At 38.1% G+C, this 13,224-nt stretch overlaps 1 protein-coding gene across 1 annotated transcript in view; it reads right to left on the reverse strand.

The window, feature by feature from the left end:
• Positions 1-8,574, reverse strand: part of Mgat4a (alpha-1,3-mannosyl-glycoprotein 4-beta-N-acetylglucosaminyltransferase a) — a 181,802-nt gene extending 173,228 nt beyond the window's left edge. The window contains exon 1 of the mRNA XM_019052463.2: positions 7,887-8,574. The gene's annotated coding sequence lies outside the window, so the exon portion shown is untranslated. The remainder of the gene's footprint in view (positions 1-7,886) is intronic.
• Positions 8,575-13,224: the final 4,650 nt, after the last annotated feature.

A 13,224-nucleotide genomic window follows, 5' to 3' on the forward strand; every position in this document is an offset into this window, starting at 1 on the left:
TCAAAGAAAGCTATGGATATTTTTGAAATTTTCAGGAAATTTAGATGAAACTGCGAAAATCTGAAATATTGCAAGAAAAACTTTTGCACATTTTCTCGAAAATTCGTAATTTATTAAAGGAAATTTGGCAACGCCTGAAGGCTCATACGGCGTGCTTCCTTCGCACGGCAGTACATCCCCCTAAAACAAAACGAAAAATCGATGATAAAAACGATGAAAACGGGTGGGTACCACATCCCCCAAAGCTGAAGTTGAACCCAACCCCACCGTGACGTCTTGCGAAACGCATATAAAAAGGATAACAATAGAGGACCGAAGTTTTTCGACGCGTGAAGGAAAAACGCCGTATGAACATTCAAGGGTTGCCAAATCCTTCGATGAAATGTTCATTTTCAAAAATAGCTATGGATACTTTTCCGGGAAATTTAGGTGAAATTGCGGGCAAAATTATCTGAAACATTGCAAGAAAAACTTCTGCACATTTTCTCGAAAATTCGTGATTTATCACAGAAAATTTGGCAACGCCTGAAGGCTCGTGTGGTGTGTTTCCTTTGCACGGCAGATACATCCCCCTAAAACCAAACGAAAAATCGATGATAAAACTGACGAAAACGGGTGGATACCACATCCCCCAAAGCTGAAGTTGAACCCAACCCCACCGTGACGTCTTGCGAAACGTATAGAAACGATAACAATAGGGGACCGAATTTTTTCGACGCGTGGAGGACGGGCAGCGGCGGGGCGGGGACGGGGGAATATAAATTGTGGGCGGATTTCACATAAATAAATAAGCAAATTAATGAATGAGGGCGGAAGTGAAGCGCGTCTGAAGAGCCGCGCGGGGAAAAACGCCGCGATAAATTTCCCTCCGCCCAACTTCGCGGGGTCCGTGATCCCTCGGCGCTGCGTTGCCGTCGCGCGGGGACGCACCTCCGCGGAGCGAGGAAAAAGTTCGAAAAAGTTCCGCCGGGCCGCGGAGGGATCCCACAGGGTTGCCACAGAATCCACAGCGTTTGGAAAATAAAATGGAAATGTTCACTGAAAAAAATTCTCGGCGTTTTTACCGAGGTCCGTCGGTACCTTTACCATCTCACTTTTTTTACCAATTATTGGTAATTTTACCAAGGTACACAGACTGGTAAACATACCTAAAAACCGGTATTTTTACTGTTTTTTTTTCAGGTAAGAATACCACTTTTATTGGTAATCTATTCCCGGTAACTTTGCCATTTTATCTCGGTAATTCTACCACAGTCGATAAAAAATATTGACGTTTTTACCAAGGTCCAGTAAAATCACCGAGAAAGTTCAATAATTTTACCGAGATTTCTCGGTAAAATTACCATTCCATAAATAGTAATTTTACCAAGAAAAAACTGGGATCAAATAGAAACCTGAATTCTTGGTAATATTACCCTTTTCTTAGTAAATATACCGAGATTTTTTTTCAGTGTTGCATGTGTGAGGAATTTGCGATTTGACATCTGATTTTTATGTAAAGGTTCGCGAGAAACACGATGGTGCCACTGGTTTTCTCTAAAATCAACCCCCAAGCTCAAAAAAGCTCTCAAGTTGAGGCCAAATGGAGGGATATCCCACGCTATCCTGAGAGTCCACGTCTACATCAAGACAAACTTTCCATGCAAAGATAGGGAGCAAATACATTAGCAGTGATGCCGTATTTTCAGTTTCAAAGTCCCCAAATAAAGTGGCAGCCCTGTCAATGTATTTGCTCCCTATCTTTGCATGGATAGAATGGAGATGTTGCATGTGGGAGGAATTTGCGATTTGACTGTTGATTCTTACGTAAAAGTTTGCAAGAAACACGATGGTCCCACTGGTTTTCTCTGAAATCAACTCTTGGGGAGCTTGGGAGTTGATTTCAGAGAAAACTAGTGGCACCATCGTGTTTCTCGCGAACTTTTACATAAGAATCAACAGTCAAATCGCAAATTCCTCACACATGTAACAATTCCATTCCCCGACATTTCCCTGATACATTTTGGCGAGATTCCCTGACAATCGAAGATGCGACGGATGGTTAAGAAGGCATAATCGAAAATAGTTTTCGGGAAAAATGTGTTGTTCGAAAACCCAAACCCATTTTAGAAAGCGAATGAAGATGATTTAACAAATTATCCCTGACATTTTCGTCATTTTTCCTGAGATTTCGCGGTTTTCCCGAACTTTTTAAAAGTCCCTGACATTTCCCGGTTTTCCCTGACTGTGGCAACCCTGTAAATTCCCTTACATATTCTGGTGAAATTCCGCAATGGACTACTAGACAAGGTGCGACGTTAACCATTCTGACACGTGTTTCTTAGAGTACCTATATTGAGAGTGTTTCTTAAGAAAAATTTTACGTAGAACACGATTTGCGCAACGAAAATTTCTGAAATTAACTCCTAACCATCATCAAAAAGTCCCTACATTTGTTCAGATATAAGGTCAAACTGGCAAAAACCTGCAAATTTCGAGGAAATTCCGAAGTAGCTGGAAATTCTGGAGATTCGGAAGATTCCGGGAAAAGTTCCGATTATTTCAAAAGTTCCGAATTCCGGAATTACTTCCGGGAAATGGCAGCACTGAAATGCAAGGGCTCCCCGGGCCGAAGTTATAAAAAGCCAGGATAAACCTCCCCTCGGCGGTGCGTCCCCCGCTCTTAACCTTTCATTTTAAGGTCACGTGGCTCCCTCGCGAGTTTTAAGCCAATTACAGATAAATTCGCCCGCTTCCCGCTTTTCTTTTCCTCTCGGCGGATGAGCTGCGAGTGGGGAATGGGGGGAGGGGGTGAGAAAAAAACAGCGATGATTTACTGAAAGCTGAAACGGTTGATAAATAATAACAACGCGAAGGGGACGGAGCGGTGGAGAACAAAGGTGGAAGGAGCAAAGGGGGGGGGGGGGGACACCCGGAGGAGAAGGAGGTTGAAAAATAGTCTCACGAATGTCTCAGGACGAGCGAGACGAAAATTTTGCGGAAAAATTTATAGCGGAGGGACTTATTCCGCCGTGCTCAGGAAGAACGCCGTATGAACCATCAGACTTTGCCACATTTTTTTCAAGAAAACCTCAATTTACAGGGAAAATCGTGGATATTTTCCTTCAATTTTTTCAGACAATTTCGTTCGCAATTTCTTCTAAAATGTCTGAAAATTTCGAGGAAAAATACGCATGTTAGTTCGCAAAAGTATATGTTTTATGCGGGGTAATTTGGCAACTCTCGAATGTTCATACGGCTTTCTTCCTCAGCACGGCAGTATTGGGCGCGGTTGCCGGGGGCACGTTTTTCCGAGACTATGCTCCTGAAGAGGCGAAATGGCGAATTTGCACATGAATTTTTTATTGCTTCCTCTGGCGGTACTTAAAGAGCTGATTTCGCAGTATTTTTAGTGTATTTTCCGAAGCAGGGTTGCCACAAAATTTAGAAAAAGGTCCTCTCTGACATTTCCCTGATTTATCTGCCACATTTTGCTAAAACTTACTGACAATTGAGGATGTGCCAGATATTGAAAAAGACATGATTTTAAATAGTTTTCAGGCAGACTTTGTTGTTCGAAACGTCGAACTCATTATACAAAGAAAACGAAGGTGACCTGACAATTTTCCCCTGATATTTCAAGGTTTTCCATGCAATTTTCCGATTTTACGCAAAATTAGGCGGCTATTAGTACAGGCAATACTAGGTGGCTAATTTTCTCTCTTTCAAAACTTTTTTAGTGTCTGTTAAGATAATTTTGAGTACAGTGCGTGGTAAAATACCGATTTAAGCAATACCCACACTAGAAAAAAAAAAAAAAACACATTGGATCTAGAGTCCAAACTCTTAGAAACATGGACAGGAAAAAGTACTCTTGATTCAATCAGAATCTAGCTTTAAACAAGAACCAAGCCTCTTAATTTAAGCGGATTTCGTTTTGATTCAAGTAAAAATCCGATTGAATCAAGAGTATTTTTTCTTGTCAATGTTTTCAAGAGTCTGGACTCTAGATCCAATGTATTTTTTTTTTTTTTTTCCAGTGCACGGCGACCGTAACAAAAAATTTAGAGAATTAAAAAGTTGCAGAACGGTGTGCTTCCCTCTCCCCTCCCCTCCCTCTGCAGGGAACTCTGCAGTGAAAACTGCATTAATCCTACCCCCCTCTCCCTTCACCACAGTTCAGGGAAAGTTTGTAATATCACTGCGAAAGCTTTTTCGGTGGAATTCCATCTTTTCAAAGGAGGAATTATCCGAGTTCTCAAGACTTCCCGGGACATGATTTGATGCTTCCCGGACTCATCCTGGGTAAGAACTTGCATCATCCTCCGTGTATTAGTTCAGAATTAATGATTCTTGACTGATAATTAATTAAGGATTGCATCATTAATCTCCCGTTATACAACAAGCGGCGTGCGTTCATTCCAAACACGGTCCGAACCACCTTCGTAATTCCGTTCTTTCGTTGCACTGGCTACTCTTCCGTGCTAAGGAAAAACGCCGTATGAACCCTCAGGTGTTGCCAAATTTTCTCTGATAAAACACAAATTTCCTAGTGAACTCATGAATGTTTGTCTCCCAATATTTCAGATGATTTTGTATGCAATTCCGCCTAAAGCTTCTGAAAATTTCAAAGAAAAATATTCATAACTTTCTGCAAAAATAAACATTTTATCGAAGGAGCTTTGGCAACTCTCGAATGTTCATACGGCGTTTTTCCTCAGCACGGCAGTACTCCTCGTGAAACTTCGTGACAATTCAACGTATTTGGAGATTTCAAAGTTTCATACTTCTTCAGGGTGTCTAGTTTTTTTTTTTTTTTCATTTTGGCAAATCCTGATGAAATCCTGATTTCTCCTGCTTTAAAATTTTTCCAAATCCGGATTTTCTGCGGAGAAAAATTAAAACTTCTGCCTAAGCGTATGCGAAAGCATGAAAAACTCCGATCGAACGGCTAACTTTTCTCAAATCCTGATTTCACAACCGATTTTTCCTCAAATCCTGATGAAATCGGTATTAAATCTTGCTTAACCTCAAATCCTGATAGGATCGGGAAAATCCTGATGCTAGACACCCTGTTCTTCATACTGGGGTGCTAAGTCGGAACGCCACAGGATCATTCGAGCGTTGCCGAAATTTCTCAGATGAAACATGTATTTTTGAAACAAGTTGTGCACATTTTTCCTTAAAGTGTTCAGATATTTTAGACTGAACTGAAAACAAAATCATTGGAAAAAATTTTCCGCGTCCAATACTGCCGTACTAGGAAGAATGCCGTGTGAACATTCGAGAGTTGCCAAATTGCCCCGTATAAAGCATAGATTTTTGAGATAGATTATGTGTATTTTCCCTTGAAATTTTCAGATATTTTAGACAAAATTAGTTGCAAACAAAATCGTTGGAAAATTTGAAGAGAATATTCACAATTTTCCGAATAAATTCGATTTTTTCGAGAGAAATATGGCAACATCTGAGGGCGCATAAGGTGTTTTTACCTAGGCATTTAATTTGACAAAAGTGCAATGAAATTTTCCAAATGGGGATACACGAGGATTTTGGAGTAAAGCAGCTAGAGGTTTTTAAAAGTCTTTTAAAAAAAAAAGAGCCTTTTTGTGCCCTTCATAGGGAACTTACGGATTTTGTTCAAATGTGGCCTGAACGATATCTCATGATGAGAAAATCTGCCATTAAAATTTTTAGCTAGATTTCAAAGCTCGTTTTTGCAATGAAGCGTTGTAAAGTTTACATATTTTACCATTGAAAAACTGTATTGAAGTTTCTCCGCTGAAAAAAAAAAAAACTCACCTACTTGATCCTTCTTCATTTCTTGAAATACATGAACATGAACTGATAATAATATGCAAACAGGGATCAACTGAAGGGATCAACCGAGGAACTTCAAAATATTAGCATTTGTCACTGGTAAAAAATGCAATTTCGCAACAATTTATTGCTGAACAGAGCTTTGAATTCAAGATAAACTTCCAATGGTGGCTTGTCTTATCATAAGGTATTGTTTAAGCTACATTTGAACTAAAACTCAGGGTTCTCCGAAAAAGGTGCACCTATTAGACAAGCTCTTTTACTTACAGGAAAATTTTTTTTCTAAAGTGAAGTGAAAACTATTTCAGTTTCACTCGCATTCAGTCCATTTGGGACTGAACATATCCAGTTCAAAAATTAATAAAGCATCCCTCATGAGCTTAGATGCAACTGCAGTTCATATTTAAAGGGATAGTGTGCATGTTAGTGGTATGATGTTTATATGCAATGATCGCGGTACAGAATAGCTACTTATAATCTTCATTTGATCGATTTAACCCAGACAAGATTAGAAATAAGGATAAAATTTAAGAAGATAGTGGCTGCATCCCAGCTCTTCATTGGGATGAGGTGTTAATGGCAATTCTACCTATTCTACTTTTGACGTCTGTCTTCGGAATGGTTAAGTTCCCTATTTTTTTTTCAAAAAATATTCTTACTAGCTAAAGTAAAATAAAATTTAGACCCAAATGATGCTGGAGAAGGAACAAAATCAAGCAACTTTCTTACTTCATAAAACTTAGTTCTTGCATTCGAAACTAGTGGAAAGTAGTAGTTGTCAAAGTCAAGGGGAAAAATTCCTGTAATCGTTTATAATAGGGTTTTCAATAGATTGAATGTAACTAACTCATTTAACTGGAGATAGAAAATAGGTATACAAAGATTTTCATTGACAAGGACCCACGCTTATTTTTAGTCCCTCGGTGCAGAAAGTTATAGAGGCAAATAGAAGTCGCAATCTCAACTTCAAAATGTTCTCCCTCTGCAAAATTGTTACTTTCAACAAAACAATTTCTAAAGTCAGCTCCCTTCTCTGTTTTGTATCTCTCATTTTCTCCTAAAACTTGAAATAAAGCTCTCCTCGTTAGAAAATTTTCTCATGAGCTCTCAGATATACTGACGCCTCATGCGAGCTCCGGCTCATGTGCTCGAGCATTTTCAGCATCCCTGACTTTATACCTTATCATAATATGTCAATTCTGAAATGATGCTGAATGCATTTACTGCCTAAAAAAGTAATCAGCAGATTACTGATTGGACACAGCATTTAAAAGCAATAGACAAAAAAAGGAAGAACTTGATAAACTAACATGAATGCTGAATATGAAGCCTAATGATGCCCTTAGGCAGATTGATTGTTGAGATATTGTCCTCAGTGATTGAACAGGATGAAACTGGGCTGAAATTGAATGATGTGACTAGTTGCTTCTAGTGCTTGATTCTAGTCTTGAAACTTTGTTATGTCCAATATTGATTGATAATAGATCTTGAAGGGAGGTGCTGACAGCTTAAAATACAAATATACCACCTTATACACTCAAGACAATGAAATTCAGTGATCTACAAATCACAAAATTTTACACGACCAACTTGGATCTTATCTTGTTTCTCTTACAAAAATTCATACCATTTATCTACGGCAACATTTTCCGAAATGAGCTAATTAATTATGCTTTGACAAGAGACAAATATTGACTCAGTTGGAGAAATGATGATTTTCAAATAACTCTCCGCCAACCATACTTATATCAATATTAACTGACTGTTACTTCATTGCCGTTCAAAGTAGCCAACACTTAATTTATTTCAACAAACATAATTGCCTACGTAACCTGCCTAACTCACACATGCAAACACAATGCTGTTAATTGCATGACAAGGTAAACAGTGAACAATCTAGAGCTAAAAACTGGCCAGTTAGAAATATGCACTTGAGTCAATGATACAAAGTATATTTGACATCAGCTAATCATTGCTTTAGCGTTCATTGTTATTACTGAACTAAAAGCATCTCCGATAATACGATTCAGAGTGTCTATATAGTTGCATGGCATGATAATACAATAAAGTTGAAGGAAGCTACTCACCAGTTGCTGATTAACGTTCTGAGCAATTCACTGTGTTGTTGAAACGCCAAGACAATTCATACACCGTCCGCAAAGAAAAACTTAGACACACCTGGGTCAGCGCGTAGATTCAACATGTCAAGACCGGAAAGCAATTAGACCACTGACGCCACTACGCACTCCAAAGAAGAAAAAACGATGTATTCAAGTATTATTTTTATGATATGGCTTGCAGAATTAATTAAAAATGAAAAACAGAGCAATTAGGTGCAAGCGTAGGTGGTGATGCACACTATCAAGGAAATATTGAATAACTCAAAGGCTGAAGGCTTCAATACGATTGAAAACGCGTAGAGAACGATGGAAAGATAACACTTCAAAAGAAAGGAAGAGGAATCATTACTCTAGTGGTTTGAAAATACTATAAATGGATTCATAGTTTCAGTCACTCACGGTGCTCTCTCAGCTTTTAACCTCAAACTCTCATTGATAACCATTGTAAACAAACACGAACGCGAACGGAAGAACACGGTAGCGATCCAGAAAACACACAAGTAGATGCAACGATTAAGTTCAGAAATAAACGTTCTCGAAGTGGAGATAAATGGAGAGGAGGATATACACATCAATCCGTCTGGAGCAACACCTCGATTTTTTATTTACCAACTTCGTTCAAAAGTTTCGTCTCGATTCGGGATTGGGTCATGCGCACACGAAAATTGCCGAAAGCATCCGAGACCAGTGATAATCTCGCGCTGTGTTGCCGGCTCGGTACATTTTTTTCTTCAGGAATTTAGTGTAATGTTTCATTCAAATTGCACAAACTGTAATTTTTGAAAAGCACAAAACATTCATTTCGGGGGCGGGATATGCAACCTGTGCTGGATAAAACCCAAAAATCTTTAATTTTTTCACATAACTCCGGATATTTTTCCTTTTTCTCGTACAGGTAACATGCATGAGTGAAAAATATTACATTAAAAACGCCGTTTGAATCTTTGGCTATTGCTATATTTTCCTTGATAAAACACAGATTTCCTGAAAAATTTGTAATATCCTTTCTTGCAATTTTATCAATGAAGCTTGTTCACAATCCGATGAAAATCATACGAAACTTTACAAAACTTTAAAAAAATAGTACTTTATTGAGAGAAATGTGGCAACCTTCGAATGTTCATACGACGTTTTACCTGAAAGGCGATGCGTTTCTGTCAGTCACAGATTAGTCCAGATCGCTAACATCCAATCTAACCAATGCTTAGAAAGCGTGAGTAATTTTGCTTCAAGTTAGGCAACTTTAGAAAATTGATGGCACTACCAGTAGTGAAAGGACTTGACCGGATTGAGAGAAATTTCCTCTTGATTCTGATTATAAAGCTTTAATAAAGTATAGATAGTAATGTATAATGATGGTTTTTGATCAAATAAGATTTTATCAAGTACTGTTATGCTAAGTATTCTGTTTCAATATTCTTACAACAGTTGGTAGCAATTAACTGCTCTCATGGGGGCCTGGCGGGAATTCAAAACTAGGAACCAAAAGTCTCATTTTGGCAGGATTTTGCTTTAATTTTCGGTTTCTAAGGCTTTAAACTTCAAAAATATGATATATTATAATCTGCAAATTTTTTCAATAATGTTATCTACTCAGTATACTGATGAACTCTGATTTGTTTATTTCCACCGATAAAGCACAAAAACATAGCCCGATTATACGAATAAAGAAGGAGAATTAATTAAAATACGGGTAAACAAGGCTAAAAATTATTGAAACACTTAAAGGCAGGACGTTTCGAGCTGCTACCAGCTCATTTTCAGCTGCAAAAACACATAAAAACAAGTAAAAAATTGAGTGGCGACCTGACCCCAGCCGTTATTATGAGTGGTTACGTGATAACGGCTGAGGTCAGGTCGCCACTCAATTTTTTACTTGTTTTTATGTGTTTTTGCAGCTGAAAATGAGCTGGAAGCAGCTCGAAACGTCTTACCTTTTAGTGTTTCAATAATTTTTAGCCTTGTTTACTCGTATTTTAATTAATTCTCCTTCTTTATTTATTTCCACCTTAATTATTTAATCTGGAAATATTGAACCACATAAATTCTACTGAGAAACTAATTCTTGAATTCTTCGGAACGTTTCATCCCACAAAAATCTGAAAAAGAAGTATTCTCCCGCCGAAAATCTGCTGAAAATAGCCAAAATTTCAGTTTTGGTTCCTAGTTTTAAATGCCCATGGATTTTCCCGCCAATGGCGCTCACAAAACTACTCACGCTCCTCCGCCGATGTTAGCGATCTGGACTAATCTGTGCTGTCAGTTAATTGATAACTCAGTTCAATGTAAGTAATGGGTCCTCAAGCTACGTAGAGACATCCGGAACATAGCCAATCGGTGGATACCACTTAATTAACTTCGGCGTGAGATCGGGTTGCATCGCCGACTTTGAAGGCGGACCAGCAACGCTTTCGATTCTAAGCGACGCGGCGCGGCGATCCAAACATACGCTGTAGGTACCTGATGCTATTTACCGTCATCCGTTCTTAAGGAGGACTTGTAGTTTAAGGATGAAAACTATGCTGTCATGCTAAAGAACGAATGGTCGTATGGAACTTCAGCTGTTGCTAAATATGATTGATAAAACAAGGGTTTCCTGGTAAAATGTTGAATAATCTTCCCTCTAATTTTTCCGTGAAGTTTGTTCGCACAAAATCATCTTAAATTTTCACGGAAAAATATTCATAATTTTCCTTCGAAATAGTGATTTATCTAGAGACATTTGGCAACATTCGAATGTTCATAAAATGCCTCTAATAAAATTATGCAGCCTTTAATTTTTACTTTCTTTTTTTTTTTGCTGAGCTGATAATCCACTTTCCGAGACATCTTTCAATATTTTTTTATATATTTTTGAAATTTCTCAATTTTACTTTTTATGCAATTAAGCCATCCTGTACTTTTATTACGTTTTAGGAAGGTTTATGCTTCGTTCAGTGTTGCGAGACAGCTAGAATTTACGTCGCGCTGTGTTTAACTAGAGGAAAGGGGGCTGAAATGAAACGTTATCTTACGACGATCGGAGAGAAAAAGGGGAGAAGTACATTTTTTGGAAAATAATACTTTAGGGAAGGGAGCTGGGCCTGTCCGAACTAAACGGCTCAGCTACAATATATAGGGTAGGTTCTAGGTGGCGGTAGCCATCCCGGCACGATCCTAAAAAACTTCCCCTAAAAAGTTGACAACCCCCCAAAAAGAATGGAAAACGACGGATGGCTGCTGCCTAACTAGTATAAGTATACCAGGAGGGATTTTTTTGGCGACCATCTTTTTTTTCTTTCTTTCTGGAAAAATGGGGATACCTCATCGGATTCCTTCCTTCGAATTTTTCTTGATCGGCATTCAAGAGGAGGAAAAGTAAATTTTTTGGGTAACTTTTTTTTCATCCTATCTTTCCAATTTTCTCGCTTTTCCTTTTTTTTTTGGTCTTCGCAAGGGAAATTGTATATAAATTCGGGTCTTTAACGGGGTTGGTAAATTTGATTTAGAGGCCGATTTGAAACTTTCTACGCCCCTGCTGAATCTCCTGTATGCATCATAATTCATTCAAAAAATTATCTTACGCTGAGCATTATATTACTCACTAGCCTTGCCTGGGACGAGCGAGGAATTTGTTGTCTTGAAAATGCATACCTTCTCATTTGAAGGCGTTTTTTGGAGAGTTAACATTGGAGCGGAACTTTACTGCTGCCACCGCCGTGAGTCGCGTCACGTAGTGGTGTAGTATTGCATTTTGATTTGGATAAAAACCAATATATCTTTTTTTTATATTTTTCCATCTGAGTACATGTATGGTGCGTGACAGGGCTCAGCTCACAATAGTCATAGTTCCTTTTGATTTAAATGAGTCAATTTCTTATTCTATTTTCTTACACTACCTAAAGATCGCTCAAAAAAGGCATTTCTCGCCTAAATTTTGCTGCTGAAGCCGGAGATGATTGCAATTTTTCAAGCACTTTCATAAAAATCGAGTTTCACAAAAGAAGAGAGATTTTCCTGGAAAAACTGGAAAGCGTCTGTATTTGAAAATTCGATTTGCCGAGAAACTAGTATATGCTAGAAAAAACTCAGATTATCTCCGGCATCGGCAATTTAAATTAGGTGAGAATAACCTATTAATTCGTTTGGAAACAGAAACGTTTTACATTAATAACGGCGCAAAACAGTCAGAAATAGAGTTATCCACAAGAGGAGGGAGTTCCCTTGTATCACAGTGTAAAGACCGTTTTACGCCTTAAATAATGTTGAACGATTCTTTTTCCAAGCTAGTAATGGTGTTATTCTAACCTAATTTCTTCTGCTAACACCGACAATAATCTTACTCTCTTCCGGTATCGACTATAGTCTTTCGGCAAATCGAATTTTCAAATGAAGTAGCTTTTTCAGTTACATCGACAGATTAAAGGCTTAGACGGAGGAATATCGTTGATTTGCTTTGAAAATCCGTGAAAGTCACTTCAAATCGACGAATGATCCTCTACTCTCTTACTCTTTGTGCCTTCTCCTTAATTTTACAGAGAAAAAAAAGGAGGTGTTTGCATTTCGGGCATCTTGGATTTTTTTGATGACGTAGGTCGGTACGGACGATTTTCATCATCGATTTCCTTCGAAATGGTGTCGTTTGTGGAAAAATTCGTTGTATATAAAATTTTTGAAATTATATCATGAGTTGATTGAAGCAAAAAAATCGGATTTCATGGTCTGTTTTTCATACTTCGAATTCCAGATTTTGCTGGTCATGCTGTACCGACCTACGTCACGGGGTAAATAAGCCTCAGATGAAAACAGCTTGCCTTAAGGTGATTCGGCGGTTGCCATTTTTTGTGTCAGAGCGACGTGCGATTTGTCACATAGTCCAGTCAATCTAGCTTTTTACCTCGGACAAATTAGCACAAACTTTTCCTTTGGTATATAGGGTCTCTAGGTACCCAATAAGACAGAAAAAAAAGTTTACCAAAAAATTCCACCGGGAAAGTGGTCAAATCGCAGTTTTTCAAAATGGCGGCTTACGGCAATTTTCAAAGAGGACGTACATACGGATTTCCCTTTATAACTCAAAAATAATGCGTCAAACCAAAAAAATTTGGCATTAGTTTGAAAGATCATAAAATTTTGATTAAGAATCATATACAAAACTTAGGCTTTTCTTATTTTTTTCTTTCCGAATTTTAATATTTAAAAACAACAACCGGCAAAATCTGCTGAAAATTCACGATTTCTCGCGTTCTTGACCAATTTTAGGTCAAAATAATTAATTTAAGGTTAAAAACAACGGCACCACTGAAAAGTACGCTAAATTTTACAT

Source organism: Bemisia tabaci, chromosome 10, assembly GCF_918797505.1.
Source record: "Bemisia tabaci chromosome 10, PGI_BMITA_v3".
NCBI lineage: Eukaryota > Metazoa > Arthropoda > Insecta > Hemiptera > Aleyrodidae > Bemisia > Bemisia tabaci.